General features: G+C 28.4%; 1 pseudogene; it reads left to right on the top strand.

Moving 5' to 3' along the window:
• The first annotated feature begins 550 nt into the window (after positions 1–550).
• LOC112685589 lies at positions 551–3,638 on the top strand (annotated as a pseudogene).
• Positions 3,639–17,266: the final 13,628 nt, after the last annotated feature.

The raw sequence follows: 17,266 nt of genomic DNA on the forward strand, positions 1-17,266 counted from the left end.
TAAATAGATCACAATTATGACTTCTAAAAAGAAACCACACGATATTTTCAATTACGTCAAAAGAGTATTGACTCAAAATGAAATACATGGTATACTAATTGCAATTTGGATTCGCGATGTAAATTATAATTTTCCTGTGAAAGTATTTTTTGTTGGAAAAGATAAAACTGCTAGGCACTTGAAGTTCCAATATAAATGGTTTGCTAGCTTTCCTTGGTTAATGTATTCTGAAATAGAAAATGGAGCGTATTGTAAATTTTGTGTAGTTTTTTCAACAAATTATGCTGGAATTAATAATCAAAAATTAGGATCATTAGTTACAAAAAAATATGACAACTGGAGACATGCATTAGAATATTTCAAAAATCACTAGCAACTAGAATATCATAAAAAATGTATATTAGATTCAAAAAACTTTTTAAATATTATTAAAAATCCCACTTTATCAGTAGACAAACAAATTGATATTGGAAGGAAAAAAGAAATAATACAAAATCGTAAAAATATCATTCCTGTTATTGAGGCAATTATTTTTTGTGGTCGGCAAAATATGGCACTACGAGGGCATCGTGACTCTGGGAACATTTTCAAAGCATGCTCAGATGACAAACAAAACAATGATGGTAATTTTAGGACAATTCTTCGCTATAGGGCCCAAGGCGATAGTGATATGAGATTATATCTTGAAAGTTCTGGTACCATTAAGTACACAAGTTCTACTAGTCAAAATTAAATAATCGATTCCTGTTATAAACTGTTATTGAACAAAATAGTTTCAAGAGTAAACGAAGCAAAATATTTTACTGTTCTTGGTGACGAAACGGCTGTGTCGGGTATAGAACAGGTATCTTTGTGTGTCAGATATGTTGAATTAAGCACCCTTGAACTTCATGAAGATTTTTTGCAATTTGTTCCTGCTGTTGACATTACAGGGAAAATATTGGCGAAATTAATAATTGATAATCTACAAAATTTTGGCATAGATACAACATACTTACGTGGTCAGGGGTATGATGGGGCAGCCTCTATGTCGGGAAAATTTAATGGCGTTCAAGCACATATTAAAGACACACACCCTTAAGCAATTTATGTACACTGTTAAGCACATGTGTTAAACCTGATAGTATTTAAATCATGTAGCGCGACCGAAATAAGAGACTGTTTAGCAATTTTAGAGAAAGTCCGCGATTTCTTTATTTTTCCGAAAAGAAAATTAATTCTTCAATTTCATATTGAAAATTCATCAGAAACATCAACAAAAAAGTCATTGATGAGAAGTTGCGAAACTAGATGGATAGAACGTTTTCACGCAATAAACGATTTTCTAGAACTTTATGAGTACGTCATTGAAGCATTGGATACAATTTCGGAATGGGACGATAACGATACTTCGAATAAAGCAAGACGTCTTAGAAGTTCTATTTTAGATATAGAGTTTGCGATATCATTATTCGTACTAAACAAAGGTTTTAGTATAGGTTTACCACTTTCAAAGTTCCTACAAAAATCAAATATCGATCTTAAATTGGCTGTACAATTAGCAAATGATACACAAAAAAAATTACAAGAACTCCGAACACATGCCGATGATGTTTTCAAGGAAATATTTGAAGAAGTAAAAGTAGTAGCCGCAAAATTTGATATTGAAATTAAAATTCCGAGATTAACAAAAAAACAAACTAATAGATGCAATATACCATTAAATACTCCGGAACAATATTATCGAGCATCAATTTTTATTCCTTATCTTGACAAATTTATTACAGAGTTAGAAGAAAGGTTCAATGTTCATCGATCGATTTTATCAGGTTTCGATTCTCTATTTAGGGAAAATGGTCCCATCGAAGATATTATAATTCTTTCAAATAAATATATTGAAGATTTGCAGAATGATGGATCTCAAAATCAAATTATTGAAGCAGAATACAAATTATGGCAGAGAAAACTCATGCAAACAACAGAGAAACCAAATAATGTTCTATGGCTATATGTAACCAGTCAATTTATCCAAACATATTTAAACTTCTTCAAATCTTAGTCACGCTACCTGTTTCCTCTGTAATAAATGAAAGAACATTTTCAAATTTAAAAAGAATAAAAACGTATTTAAGGAATTCCATGTCAGAGGTAAATTATTATTAATTATTATTATTATTATTAACTTAAAAAAATATTCTTGTTATTTACAAATTACAACTAAACACTTTGTTTATTTTTTTGTTTATAGGGAAGATTGAACGGTTTAGCGATGTTATCAATAAATAAAAACTACTCAATAAAACCAGAAGAAGTTATTGAAGAACTGGCGAGGAAAAAAAAGACGTTTACCTTTTTTATTATAAAAAACTATTAATTTGTATTAATAAATCATAATAGTAGTGAAATATACATAATTTAATATAAATAATGTAGTTATTACATATTTACATCATAACACGTATGTGTTTTTTTATATTATAAACTTATAGGTACTTAATATTTAGACCCCCCCCCTCCACAAAAAAATTGAAAATACGCCACTGTGTATACTTGTATGTCTATTTTTAAAATACTTTGAGCGAGGGGATTGTCATTATATCGATTCATATAGAAATATAGAATTATATTATGGTCTCCGATTGGGCACTTACATTCACATTCAGCGCACGCCGCACTTATGCTAACGTCACCTGCATTAAAATTTGTACATTCTATATAGTATTTATACATTTTATCTTATATATTTAATATTTAAATTAATTTTAAAATAGCACCTCTCAGTGGATGTGCCAAAAGAAAACTAAAATTACAAAGAGAAGAGCAAAATGATAAAATATGGTATTAATAGGTTATATACTATATTAAGAGTTAAGACCTTTAATTCCATTCTCGTAAAAAAATAACTACATTTTTCTAGTAATTAATATGTAATAAAGTAATTATATTTAATAACTCCAGTCTCCATTACAACTATTCATTTGCTCTACCTACCATATACATTAGGACATAATATAATTTATATTCATCAAATGTAAAAAATTTATAAAACTATGATAATGTTCTTTTATGATAAGCCAGCCAAATGCCTTACTGCGGAGAAGCGCTAGTATATTTTACGATTATGACTGTAATATGATAGATTTAGAGTGCTTAAAAAATGATCACCCAAGGAAAGATAATATTAATATTTTCAATATTTCTGTTAATATTATAATTTATTAACTATCATTTGATTTAAAAATACATACTCGTATTACGCCGTCAAATTACCTACCATTTTTCTTACTTGTCTACGTGCATTACTTGTCCAACATTTTTTCACTCTCAAAAATGTTTAAAAATACAACAAATGTATTCATTAAATCATCGTTATAATTTTAAAATTTGTAATGTTGCAATAAATGTATTTGAAATGTGTATTATATTTAAAAGTAAGAATAATAACTAATAATATTAATTGCTATTATTATTATTTATGTACTAACCGTTTCCTAAGATCTGTATCATCTAGAAAGCCACGTATAAGTGATTTCCCGCAATTAAACATGTTGGACGATAAAAACAAAATTTTGGTATGTTACCAGTATTCTCTACTAGTAAATGAAATGGAATGGAATACTTTTTACTTATTTTACATTGTACAAATGCGAGATATTTAAAAAGTAGGTAATTACGAAAGAAATAGAATTTAATTTCAATTTTTTGCACCTTAATGAAGGGCTACGGGGAAAACAATAACCAGCCAATATTCATAAACTTTTTAGTGTTACCGTTTTAAAGTTTTTGTACTCAAACTTCGAAATATATAAAATTATGCTACATAAAATTTCGTATTTATTTTGTTAGTTTTTAAAACAAATTTATCGTTCTTATAAGTGTCTCTAGGATTACTAAAGAAAAATATTTGCAAAGGCTAGAATTTATGAGTCCTATTTATTATTAAAGATCTATTGAACATGAAAATAAAATCCATTCTCCATATCACCCTTCCCCTCCTCCTTGAAAACACACATGTGATGTAAGATAAATTATACTTTAATTTTAACAACACATCTTTATATTTATCGTTTTACCGGGTCAGCGGCCACTACTCACTACTATCAATAATTTGATCAGACGGGAAAGTTGATTATTTCGTATCGATAATATAATATAGAGTGATTGATGTTGAGGCGGCATGCACAGTGACATGGTGAGTGGTATTAGACAGTAGTAGCGAGGACTGATGTATAACTTATTAGTTTACATAATATAAACAAAATTATAGTGTTGGGTACACAGAAATTTCCTATCAAAATATTAAAATATATTATCTATACATTACTGTTAGTTTGTAAACATATATGATAATATATTACATATTTTTACATAATAAATCTTATAAAATACAAATTGTAAATATATTATACCAATCGCATTGTACATTTTCTAAGATCTTATATATGCGTATACGATTTAATGACAAACAAAATGTGTTGGTGAACGTTTGTTTAGTTTTGTTTATAATTCATTCATACGACCTTACAGACTGAATAAATTTTAATTAAATAATATTTTTTTCTTAGTTACTTAAATGGTGTACAGTTAATATTATTTTTTAATATTTGAAAGATAAACAAATAATAAACAATGACAGCGGGGTTTGCACAACAATAAAATATATTTTTTTTACAAATACACTTATTTTTATTACATTTCGGTACACAAAATCATTACACAACGTAGCTTCAGATTTTCCAATTGAAATTACAAAGAACTATGATTGGTTTTATATAAATTATTATTAAAATATAATTTTCTAAATCAATACACTTAATATATAGGTATATTCTTGTATTATTTATTATATATTTTTGTTATCAAGTGAGTCATGACACCGTGAATTTTGTTGTACATTTCTTGAAAAAATCAATCAATAAAATGACAATTTAATTCAACTTATTTATAGGAAATAAATGAAAGTTTAGCACATTTGAGTTTTTGTTTGTATATTATACATCGATATGTAACGTATTCTAATAAGAATAAAGTAAGTCTCTCGGTCAGACTTAGGAAATTCAACTTGTATTATAATATATGTATTTATTTAAGAGTATGATAAGCAGTGAAATCGATTAATTAGTGTTAATGTAAATTAACACGAACTATATAGACTTAAAATTTAAATATTATTTTTTGTACATATTAAACACACGTCAAACAAGTATATAAATTATATGCCATACACATACTTGTATGTGTATTTTATTTATAATTTATATTTTCTATGGGACGAACGCACCAGGTATAACGATCACAGCAGTGCGTTACGATCAACATGGTTCATGTAAGATACGCTTCTTCCCCTTAGACCGATTTAATTCGTGTAGGTTATATAATTGTATTATTTACGAAGGATAAACCAGTTTTTTCTAATTAATGGATGTTCTTTACAGCAAGTACTGATGTTCGCCGGATAACAATTTGAATTGAGCACATTATTAATACGTGATGTGTAGGCATTATTATGGAATAACTTTTTAAAACGAAAATCCTATAATCCGTATCCATGTATGTATTGGAAAATTATAATCGATGGTAAACATTTTTAAAACTCGATTTTAAATACGAATAGCCACAAGGTGTGGTAAATAATATTTTTATAGGTACGTACTTTTTAACGTTCTGTTCACATTACTATACAGGTAAGTTACCTTACCGTAGGTACGTGGATCATGAACATTAATGTGAGCATTGTGACCATAGACTGAAATACCTTTTAAACTATTCGTGGGGATTAATTTAATCATGACAACCAACAGAATGCGTTGTACAACAATATAATCATTTTAGTTAAGTAAATTGGGTAGGTAGGTACGCACCTAAGTAAAGGTGAATTATTAATATTTAAACTATGTCTTTTACAAATCAAAAACACTGTCACAGATTATTTTATATTATTCCTATTAAATAACGGTAATAATTATAAAATTATAAAATAATCTTAGTATTGTTATCAGTAAAGTGCGGATTTGTATGTATATTTGTCATGATTGATGGTAGTCAAATAATTCTTCTATAGAAATATGTTTCAAGACTATCTGAATGTTTTAAGCTATGGTTAATACTACATATGATTATATATTTGAAGTGATTTACATATTTTTACTTTTCTTACATATTTATCTTAAATATTCCCATATTTTTAAAAAGTCGTCGTTATCGCCGTTAAATCCGGTTAAAATTATACTAGAAATGACTGACTACGCCAGTCGTACGTCACGAGGTTCGTTTCAGTTCTGCTACATTAGGAGCTTACAAATTTGCGCCTTTAACTTTTGTTGACGTGGAAAAGTCCTTTAGCCGCTACAAAAACGTATTGTGACTCAATCGATGTCGATTTACTTTTTAAAACTTAACAAAGTACGTGGTTGCCCATAGTTTTATCGAAGAGAATCTTATACCTACTTTAATGAATTGACTAAGGTATATAAATTAATGTATAATTATATAATTTAATAATTTTTTATTTATTTATTAATAATAATATTATAAATAATAATCTAACGAATAATTTAAAATTTAAACTGTAAGTTAGTAAGTATTATTATATGTTTAACATACAGTTTTTATTAAAAATTAAATTATTTTCATTTAACATATCTTGTATTTTTAATTACATGTTTGGACAAAAATAAATACATATATATATTTACATATTTTTTAATTTTAAATGCATATATATTTGCAATCTAGTTATAAGTTATTTTAACAATTACTTCGAAGGCTTAATATTGTGCATAGCGTAATGAATATACATATCATTCAACTCAGCAGTAATGGTATTTGTCTAACACATTACTAACACATTACTATATAGACAGTTGAGACGTTTGTCACTCTAGCTTTCTCGTTCAATTTGATATTATATTTATTTAAGCTATTGGAAAAACGGACATTTTATATTAAATGTATATCCATTTGAAAATAATGCGCAGCTCCGCTACCATAAGGCTTAACGACGATCGGGGGTGAAAGTCAAATGTCGAGTAATTGTGTTCGCGGACCGCAATAAGCAATAAAAATCCACGCCGAAAACACCCTTCTAAGAATTCTATAGAAAAAATGTACACAAATAACTCGAGTTGATTCATTTTATCCTTCTCAATAGACCCTCTATTAGGCGAAAATGACGACGGCAACGTTGTTGTTCTATCTCATTCGACCACATCGCAGTGATCATATTCAATATAAAAATAATATTGTAGTCACGTACACACAAAAACACATTGACGCATATTATATAACCACGCTCAAATGGACTCCTTGGAAAACCAAGGTTTAAAAATTTGAAGTATTCATTATTTTTTATACAATTTAAAATATGTTTCTGTATAAAAAAAAAAAAAGTGAGAAAAAATCTTAAAACGCATGCAGTTCACATTTCGATCTTCTAGTACAAGAAGACGCTTTCAACTATGTATAACTCGTATAATGCGTTCACCTAGTGTACCTGGTCTTAGTTTTCACGAAATTAATATTAATTTAATAAACTTCGATCAGATGGCGTAAATCGTTTTTAGACTTACGCAATGATCCGAATAACTATCCGTGGAATCATAATATACAGAATACGAGTATAATTGAACTATTTGAATTACCATGCCAATAATTTTATAATTTATCTGTCCCTATACATAATTTTAATAGGTACTATATATAGCTAATAAAATTTGCGCAGCGAACTGCATAAACCTCGAAACACGTATACCTGCACACATAGAGAGGTAAAATAATTTGGTATTTAACACAGTGATGCACACGTACGAAAATGTGGCCGGGGTGCACGTGATAAAGATTTAAGCTCCCGGCTCAAACAACAGTGATACTTAATGAAAAAATACTTTATTATTATTTACTAAGAACTGCATAGTGTTCCTTATTTTAAACAGTAAATCTACTTTAGAGAAAAAGTTCTATATTTATATATATAAATAAGTACTGTGCAAATCCACACAAGTCCACTTAAAAAAACAACATATACCTGTATTCCAAAACAAACAAACAAACTAATCCCAAAATTTCGAGGACCATATGTTATTAAAAAAGTATTAGATCGAGATAGATATATCGTGGGTGACATTGAAGGTTTTCAGGTTACGCAACGTCCATATGAAGGCATTGTAGGACCAGATCGTATTAAAAGATGGGTGAAATAGAATTTAATTTATTTTTATTATTTTTAGTATATAAATTTGTCAATTTTTTTATATTTAATATTATCACCTGTATTATATGTTTTCTTTGCGTGATTGTATAATACATTTATATATATATATGTAATCGCCAAAGGGCAATTATTAATTTTTTTTTTTTTTGAAATTGTTCGAGACGAACAAAATTGTCAGTATGGCCGAACTGTGTGATTTAATTTTATTGTTCCTGTTTGTGCAGTTGTTATGACCGTTGAGTCGTCGTCGGCTTATTGCTCAGACGGGTTATGTCTTATTCACGATTATTGCATTGAACTATATGATGACTGGAATGCTTACTAGCCATATGAACAATGTAAATAAAACCGAGCGACCATGATAAACAAAGATAACAAATATATTAGGTAATGTTTTATCATATAGTTCAATGGATTATCGGCAGTAATGTGGACGTGGGTATGGCACGACCCGGCGTGAGTCGATACCGAACCGCGAAAGAGTATACGTCGGCGGCAATATTAAATATATATATGTTTTTTTAAATTTATACACCTTAATTTTTTTCTTTTCTTTCTTTTGTTGTTAGCCATAACTAAAATCCGTACGAGCCTTACACTTTGTAAAAATTTATAATATTTTTACAGACAATGTACATATTTTTTGCTAATCTCCATTGACTCAATACTTCATCCGAAAAATATTTATCATCGTCATAATAATTTGTAAATTTTAAAACAAAATTATCATTTAAAAAATTGTTTGATGTCGGATTAAATACTGATATTGCAGTTAAAAAATCGATATTGTCGTTAAATCTTTTGTTCATTTCACTTAATATATTATCTACCACTGTAAAATACATAACTCGTATATTTTGAATCGTAATATCAGTATTTTTAAAACCAGTCGTTGAAGTTATAACGTTATCAGTTAATTTACTATTAATATTCGTCCGTCATTTTTTATCATTTGATAAAGAAATATTTAAATTCGAAGCTGTAATTTCAGATTTTGTAAAAAAGTTACTAAAATGTTCATTTGAACGTAAACGTTCAAGCTCTGCTTTTGTAGCTTCAGCTAATTTTAAACATTTAATTATATCGAGGATTGAAGATTGCAAGTGTATTGAAAGTGTGTTAACAGTTGATAAAATTTTATCAAGAAATATTAGAACAAATATTATATTGAAAAAACAAAACTGATTTAATAGGTCTTTGGATTCTGCGGCTTCTTTCTTTTTTGAACTTTTTGAACATATTGACAAAGCTTTTACAATATTTTCATAACGAATTAAAAAAAAATGAATACCTTTGTATTTAGCAACTCATCTTGTATCGCTATATTGGGAACTTTTAATACATTTTCGTAATCTTTTTGGATTTTAGAAAATATGCCATGGCGTAAAGTTGAACTTGAATGAAATGCATAAATTTCTTCCAGTAATGCTATCGTGTCGTCAACTATTTCAACTGATTTAGCAACATCAACCAAAACTAGATTTAATCAATGCGCGTAACAGTATATATACGGACATTTTTTTTTTAGAGAGCTCTCTAATTTTCATTTATACCCCATTGGTACAGCCTGACATCACTGACGCACCGTCGTAAGATTGACTAATACATTTTTCAATGTCTAAACCGACTGCATTTAAAAATTCGATAATACAATGAGTGAGACCTAGTGCATCCAATTTGAATACTTGTACAAATCCTAAAAATCGTTTTTTAATAATTGATTTATGTACATACCTAATGCATATTGACATTTGTTCTAACGTTGAAGCATCTCGAGCTTCATCTACAATTAAACTGTATACCAAAATACCTTCATTAACTTCTTTAATAATAGTTTGTGTAATAATATTGGAAGACGCAAGTAAAATATCATTTTGTACAATGTTTAATGTGTATTTTGCATTTTTAGGCAAGGACCTTAAGTCTTTATCAAACTTTTCATTTTCTAAACATAGTAAATCAACTAATTCTTTTAAATTACCTTGATTTTTGTTTGTTCAGTAGTTTCTAGATCTTTGTTTAAAGAAGTATTTACATTATAATGACTGCGTAAACCAATATCTTGCAGCGCGCAATACAAAATAGAACAAATTATACTTTTTAGTATTTCTCGAATTTTAGTTATATTTTCTTCAACATGACTATGAATTACGATGTGACCGCGCCAACACTTTTTGATGTCACAAAACCTTGATACTTTGCAAACAAAGTTTTATGTGAATTTGCCTCATTATGTTTTTTTGTCATTCCTGAAATATTTTTCCAATCACTGTACCCTAAAACTATTAAAACATCTTGCTGTTTTTCACGAGATGAAGAAGTAGCAAAATGACGACAATAGAAATAAAAAATTGCATCCAATATTCAATCCAAGAGTATATTTTATACCAAGAACTTTGAAAACAACGTTGTTTATTACCAATTTTTCGACGGGAAAAATTAATGATTGGCTGTATAGGTTTTTTATCACAATTTAAACTAATATCGAGAACTTTTGCATTTAATGAATCGTTAGAAATTGAATTGTCGTTTAGTCTTACAATTTTTTTGGTGGTTGATTTTTTTTTTTTTTTTTGTAAATATTTTAAAGAGATGGGCGCTCTCGCATTACTGCCTCTCCGCAGAACCTCATTTATTAGACGAATAACAATTTACAAAATAACTTAATTAAGATTAAGACATATAAAGGTTACGATAAATATATGCGATATATGATAAACATTTTCCACTCGACCATTTTATTGACGGGCGACAATTACAGATTTTATAGTATGTCACCGCTGCGAATAAGTTATCGTTCTAAAGCATGATTCACACTAGTCAGACACGTACCGACAGACACCGTACCGTACTGTTCCGGAAAATATTTTAATATTTGTTTGAATATAGTAATTCACATTTAAACGTTTCCGTTCCGTTCATACACGTAGCTAACCGACAGTGTCCGTCCGGCATTCCGCGCGAGAATGTTTTGTCGGAACGGCACATGTCTGATCCGGTCTGAACAGGTCTGTATGATAAGTTTGAATGGACAACATACATAATATTATAATATCCGTCTGCTATGATGAAAATTCTTAGGCAATGATATAATTTCCTTCCGTTATTAGGAATTGTCATCATTTCCTAAAATATCAACATTTTCGGTAACAGATACACATGTTGAGATGATATTTTAAATATTAAACATAATATTTAGACCTCCTTTTGTACAACGGAGTACTTACGGACCTCATTGTGTACGCAACAACGAAACACGCATTGTACATACGAACGTATGCTGCGGGATCACCATAAATTCACATATACACAATACGATGACTTATAACGGGCAAGGCCGTTTTCGACCAAAAACGTACCCTTCCCTTTTCGGCTGATTCACTTTTCGACCAAAACAAAAATTTATATAATACATTTAAAATAATAAAATATTAATATAAAAGAAAACGATAATTAGTATCTAGTTTTTATCTCTTATCGTAATGAAAATTGTTTGAATTTTTTTTTTCAAAAAATCGGAACTTTAATTTTAAAAATTTTAGGATTTCGCTAGTTACGCCTACCACTCCATTCACAAACTCGAGTGCCACTGCGTGGCATTTTTTTGACAATGGGGCTTTGCCCCTAGGGGAATTATAGTCTAAGCCTAACCTAGTTTTTGTGCAAGCCTTGATACTATTGCAAATGGGATTATGCTCTGTATGTGAACCTAACATAAAACGTCGCTACGCGAGTAAAACCCTGAATCATCATTAATATATTATAGTAGTTCCCATCATAATCAAACATTGTATACCATTATTTTATTATTTTAAATTTATTATATAAATATTTGTTTTGGTCTAAAAGGAAATCGATCTATTTTAAATTTGGTAGAAAAGTGAATTGGCCGAAAAAGGAAGGGTTCGATTTTGGTCGAAAAGTGAATCGGCCGAAAAGAGAAGAATATGGTTTTGGTCGATAACGGACTCGCCCCTATAACCACAGGTTTATTTTAATTTTTTCTACCTGTTTATTATGTTTAAATATCAAAATATGTGACGCATCACGTCCCGCGTATAATAATATCGCGTCAGTGGCAAACAGCTGCTGCGTCGCAACCGTATGCGGCGGCTCTGCGGATAGATCGCCAACTCGTTGTTAAAAATTATTGACTTAATCTTAGTAAAAGTTATTGACACCAACATTTTTCTAAAAATCATACTAACAAAATAAATGGCTATTTTGATTTTTTTAAATATCAAACAGAAAATTTTTTCATTTTTTCATTTCACGTAAAAAATGTTAGAAAATGTTTAAAAAAAATATTTTAAATGTGGCGCAGACCACAATTGATAATTAAAAAAAAAAAAAGTTGAAAATTTTCAATAGAACTAAAGTTATTGCAATTGTCAGTCGTGAAACACTTTGTATATTTTATATACACTCGGTTGTTTTGCGTCACGGGAAACGTGTTCCGCATCACGGCACCCCCCCCCCCCCCCCCGGTTTGAGTCCGCGATCCACTTAGCACCTCGTCGCGCCTGCGCCGCCTTAGGAACACCACGTGATGGCCGTTTTCCCGTACCTGCAAACCCCCGGGCTACGTTCTCCTTCAACATCCGACCACACGGAAACAGTTTTTACCGACCAACAACACTCGTTTTACCGGTCCAATTATGTACGCTTGTGCGCGTTATATACGAATAGGTAACACCGTGATAACGTTTCGTTTCAATTCGACCGAGTCTGGATCGAACGAACATTTACTATACGGTCGACCAGTGACGTATTTTGGGTGATTCTTTGGGGTGGGGGGAAGGTGTCCAAAATTTAATGAACTTCTCAAACGAAAATTTTAGAATTATTTACCGATGTAAAAAACATCGAACTAACTTTTTTGAAATTACTATACTAGTAATTAAGGCTCGGATTTAAATGTCCTAAAAATATCAAAAAATGCATAATTTATTAAATCAATTCAAATTATTATTAAAAAATGAAATTTTATTTACATTACACTACAAAAAATAAAAATAAATTAAAATCAAATATTGGATTAAAAATTAAATTACATATTTGAATTGCACTGTACGATTAGTATTTCTTTTAAGTTTTGGAATTTGAATGATCGACGGTTGTCTGCCAATAAGTTTTTACATACTGAAAATGATCTCTTAACATCAAGTGAAGTTTGTCATAATACGAGATATAAGTCAAAAATGTCCTAAAATATAAAAAAATGCATTAAAAACGTCAAAAAATGCTCTAAAAAGTATAAAATCCGCTAAAAATGCAAAAAATGCAAAAAATGTTTGTGGCTAGAACACGGAGTACTTGAAACAAATTTGTAGCTTGGAAAGCATCGCGTAAGACATCCCAAAAAAAAAGGTGCAAACGCATTGAAATCCGAGCCCTACTAGTAATTAACAAGTAATTTGTAATTTGTGACTTCGATACATGATATAATAGACACGTTGGAAGTTAATACTATTAATTATTAATTAATAATTATTAATTTATTACTTAATACTGATCACTAAAATTTATTCTAAAAATTGCCTTTGTATTGTATTATTGTACGGATACAAAGATATTAAAATCTATTGTAATATTTCAATCAATTGCAATATTATTATTATTTCTTATAATTTTATATTATTAAGATTATTGTAAAATTAAAAGTTTTTAAGCTAAACTAAATTTATAATAAAAGATCTAAGCGCTTCTTATTTAAACTAAGATCGTCAATCACAATCTCTGCCCAGCACACCTACCTACTATTAAGATTACAATGTGCCACGTAGGTATGCACGGAAAAAAATATTTTGTGGTAGTAATCTATGAAGAATTGATACTACCTAATTTTTTGGTTATATTTATGACCACCAACATTTTCGTAATTGTTACAATTTAATTACTGTTAACTGTTTCTGTTACAATTACAGAACAAAGTAGTTATAGGTATATTAATATTTAGTAGCACTTATTGATTAAGTGTAGCTACAATACAATATTTGCCGTTGATGTAAACAAGGGATATGTTATCATTACCAAAATATATTGGTAATTCCATCATTTTTTTAATCTGATGCAACAAGAATATTTGGTTGCTTTTAATAAGCTCTATATTGTCATTACTAAAATTATTGTAAGGACAACAATTCTTTAGTTTAATACAGCTAATGCATTCTGATTAATGCAACATAATTTTTTCTGGTAGAGGTGACCAAAAGTATAAGTAGATAATACAACATATTTTATAGTTAATAATGTGATCATATATATTTCAATAAGCAATTAAAAGTTCATAAATTTACATAAATAACAGAAGAGTTAATACAATAAATACAATAAATACAATATTACAGAATTTAAAATTAAAATATAATTCTGATATAAAATAACTTGCCATAATTCATGTATGGAATGAAATAAGTGCTAATATGTTTATTTGGAAAAATATTAGTGATTTCTTGTGACAGCAATAAAAGTTTCTGACTTGTAACTATTTTCTCTGGTTCGCTTTCAAGTTCTTTTCGTACAATCAAATTACACAACTGCCTTCTCCCAAAATTATCTAATAAGCCACTTTCTTTATACTTGAGCAAAATAGCTTTTCCTTCATTTGAATTTTTCAAATAATTAAGTAAATTCTGGCCCTAAAATACAAAATCATTATATTCAAATAATATAAATATTTAAATAAGATAGTTAATAATTACTGGCAGTTTTGAAGAATGACATGTTACATCTACATTTGAGTGTTGAACATATATCTGATTTGAATTAGATGAATTAGATGTTTGTCTTAGTATCTGTTGATTAACAGAAGAGTCAAGAGGTGTGATGGAAATATCTGAGTCTGATGGACTTAATATAAAACCTGTATCACTTCCTAATGATGAAGTAGTTGGTGATTCAACATCAAGATTCAAAGGAGAAGATATGTCCTATATCAAAATCAATAAAGCATTAATTTAAATCAAAAACATAACTGAATATTAAACCATTTATGCATAAATTAATATTATATAATGGAATCTAAATTAAACAAACTTTTATTTAACAAAACTCTCAATAAAACGAATTTAACTAAACATAATACTTTCCATTCAAAAATGTTCTCTTAAACAAAAAATCAAATTAATTCAGTATTATTGTTGACATTTCATCAAGGATTTTAGCACACCACTGTAAAAAATGTAACAGATTACTTCTTTAATTATTTTAATAATTGCAAGAATTTTTATAGTCAAAATGGTAAGTACAAAAGTTGATCAACAAGATATCAAAAAATTTTTTGACAACAAAGAATAAAAAAAAATGTATAATTTACATATGTACCTACCTAAGTTCTTAATATAATTAGAATGTATTCGTTTAATTTATTTTTATTATACTCATACATTTCACTTATATAATTATTTGAATTTGCATAAATTGTGTACCCTAAAAATGAGTTCTTTAAATGAAAAAAAAACGTTTAAGTTTGTTAAATAGAGATTCCACTGTATTATATATAATATTATCATAATAAATAATTAAATTATTTATAATGATTTTAATATTTCAAGTGCAAAAGAGTAGAGAAACAGTACCTAACCTAATCTAACCAAACAGATATTTCTGTATCTCCTCAAATCCTATAGAAGCTTAAAATATAGGTATCTATAAAGAAATATTTATTAAATCACATGTTCAATTATAAAATTAAAAAGTTAAGAAAAATATGTTTGAATAATCACCCTGGATCAACCTAATTAATTGAAATAATTACAATATAAGATTCTATGCTCACCATCATAAATGTAGTTTGAGTATCATTGGTTAAATCTAGTACTTTTCTCCATTCATCTACATTTGCCTTAAGTTTTGCTCTATGACCGATTTTAGGAACAAGTTCTTTCATCATATCTTCAGTTAAAATTTCCAAACAAGTAATGTCTATGCCTTCATCTAACAGTAGAGAAATTTGAGTAAAATATAGAGGAACAAAATACCTATGTTTATTTTTTTAACTAACATTACCAATCATAAAACATTAGTTTTAAACTCAGGTGCATTAATTCTTAATTAACTGTTTTGTATCTAAATTATATATCTATCATTGTATGACAGGTAAAATACAGAATATATTCCGTATAAATAAATATTTTTTAAGTATTATATAATTTTATATTATATAATTACATATTTTGAATGAATTTTAGATACATATTACATAGGTAGATACTTATTTTGAAAAACATCAATATATTGTTCCAGGCCCCAAGCCCTCAACATATCCGCAACATCAGCATCGGCCATAATAATATTTATAATAATATAAAAATTAAAAAAGAAAAAAACAATAAAGAAATGTATCACACAATTCGTAAGTTGTAATAATGATTAATAACAAATTAACAAATGTCAGACACGTGCGTCGCAAATAAAATGTAAAATATAAATTTTATTGTTGAAAGTTGGAACACGCGGTCAGTGTACGACGTACGCAAATAACAACAGTAAACAGGAAGGTCTATGACGTTGCAACTTGGAAGCAGCGGCATGGATTTATTTTTCCTATCTTTACAATACGCTTGGGTAATACCATTGATTATAGAATAGAATAGAACTATTATAATATTAATTATTATTATAATATTTAATTTCGTTGTTTTCAAATACTGGTACAATTAACTTATTAACAACAGAAACTTTTAACACGTCATATTTTTTTAAAAGTTTATAATCATTCGGTTCCTTTTTCTTTGAATTGTTTTATAATTTATTTTCATGTAAAATTAATTGATCAAATTTTAACTTGGTAAAAAAATGAAATATTTGAACCTTTTTTTTTTAACAAATTGTTTAAATCTTCATTAAACTTTTCCATATTCGAATAAGTGTAGTTTGGTACGCACTGAATGAATTAACCTGCACTATACAAACGAATCACGATTACTAAATAGTTCATTTTTGAGAATAGGTAAAAAACCGACTGCACGATAATCACTACAATTTCATATAACTTATAAATCAGTAAATATAGTAATACGAGTAAAGGCCCCCATGCACGGTCAGTTTTGAATGACAATCAACGTGATTGACATT

Source organism: Sipha flava, unplaced genomic scaffold (genome assembly GCF_003268045.1).
Source record: "Sipha flava isolate LNK unplaced genomic scaffold, YSA_version1 283_pilon_pilon, whole genome shotgun sequence".
NCBI lineage: Eukaryota > Metazoa > Arthropoda > Insecta > Hemiptera > Aphididae > Sipha > Sipha flava.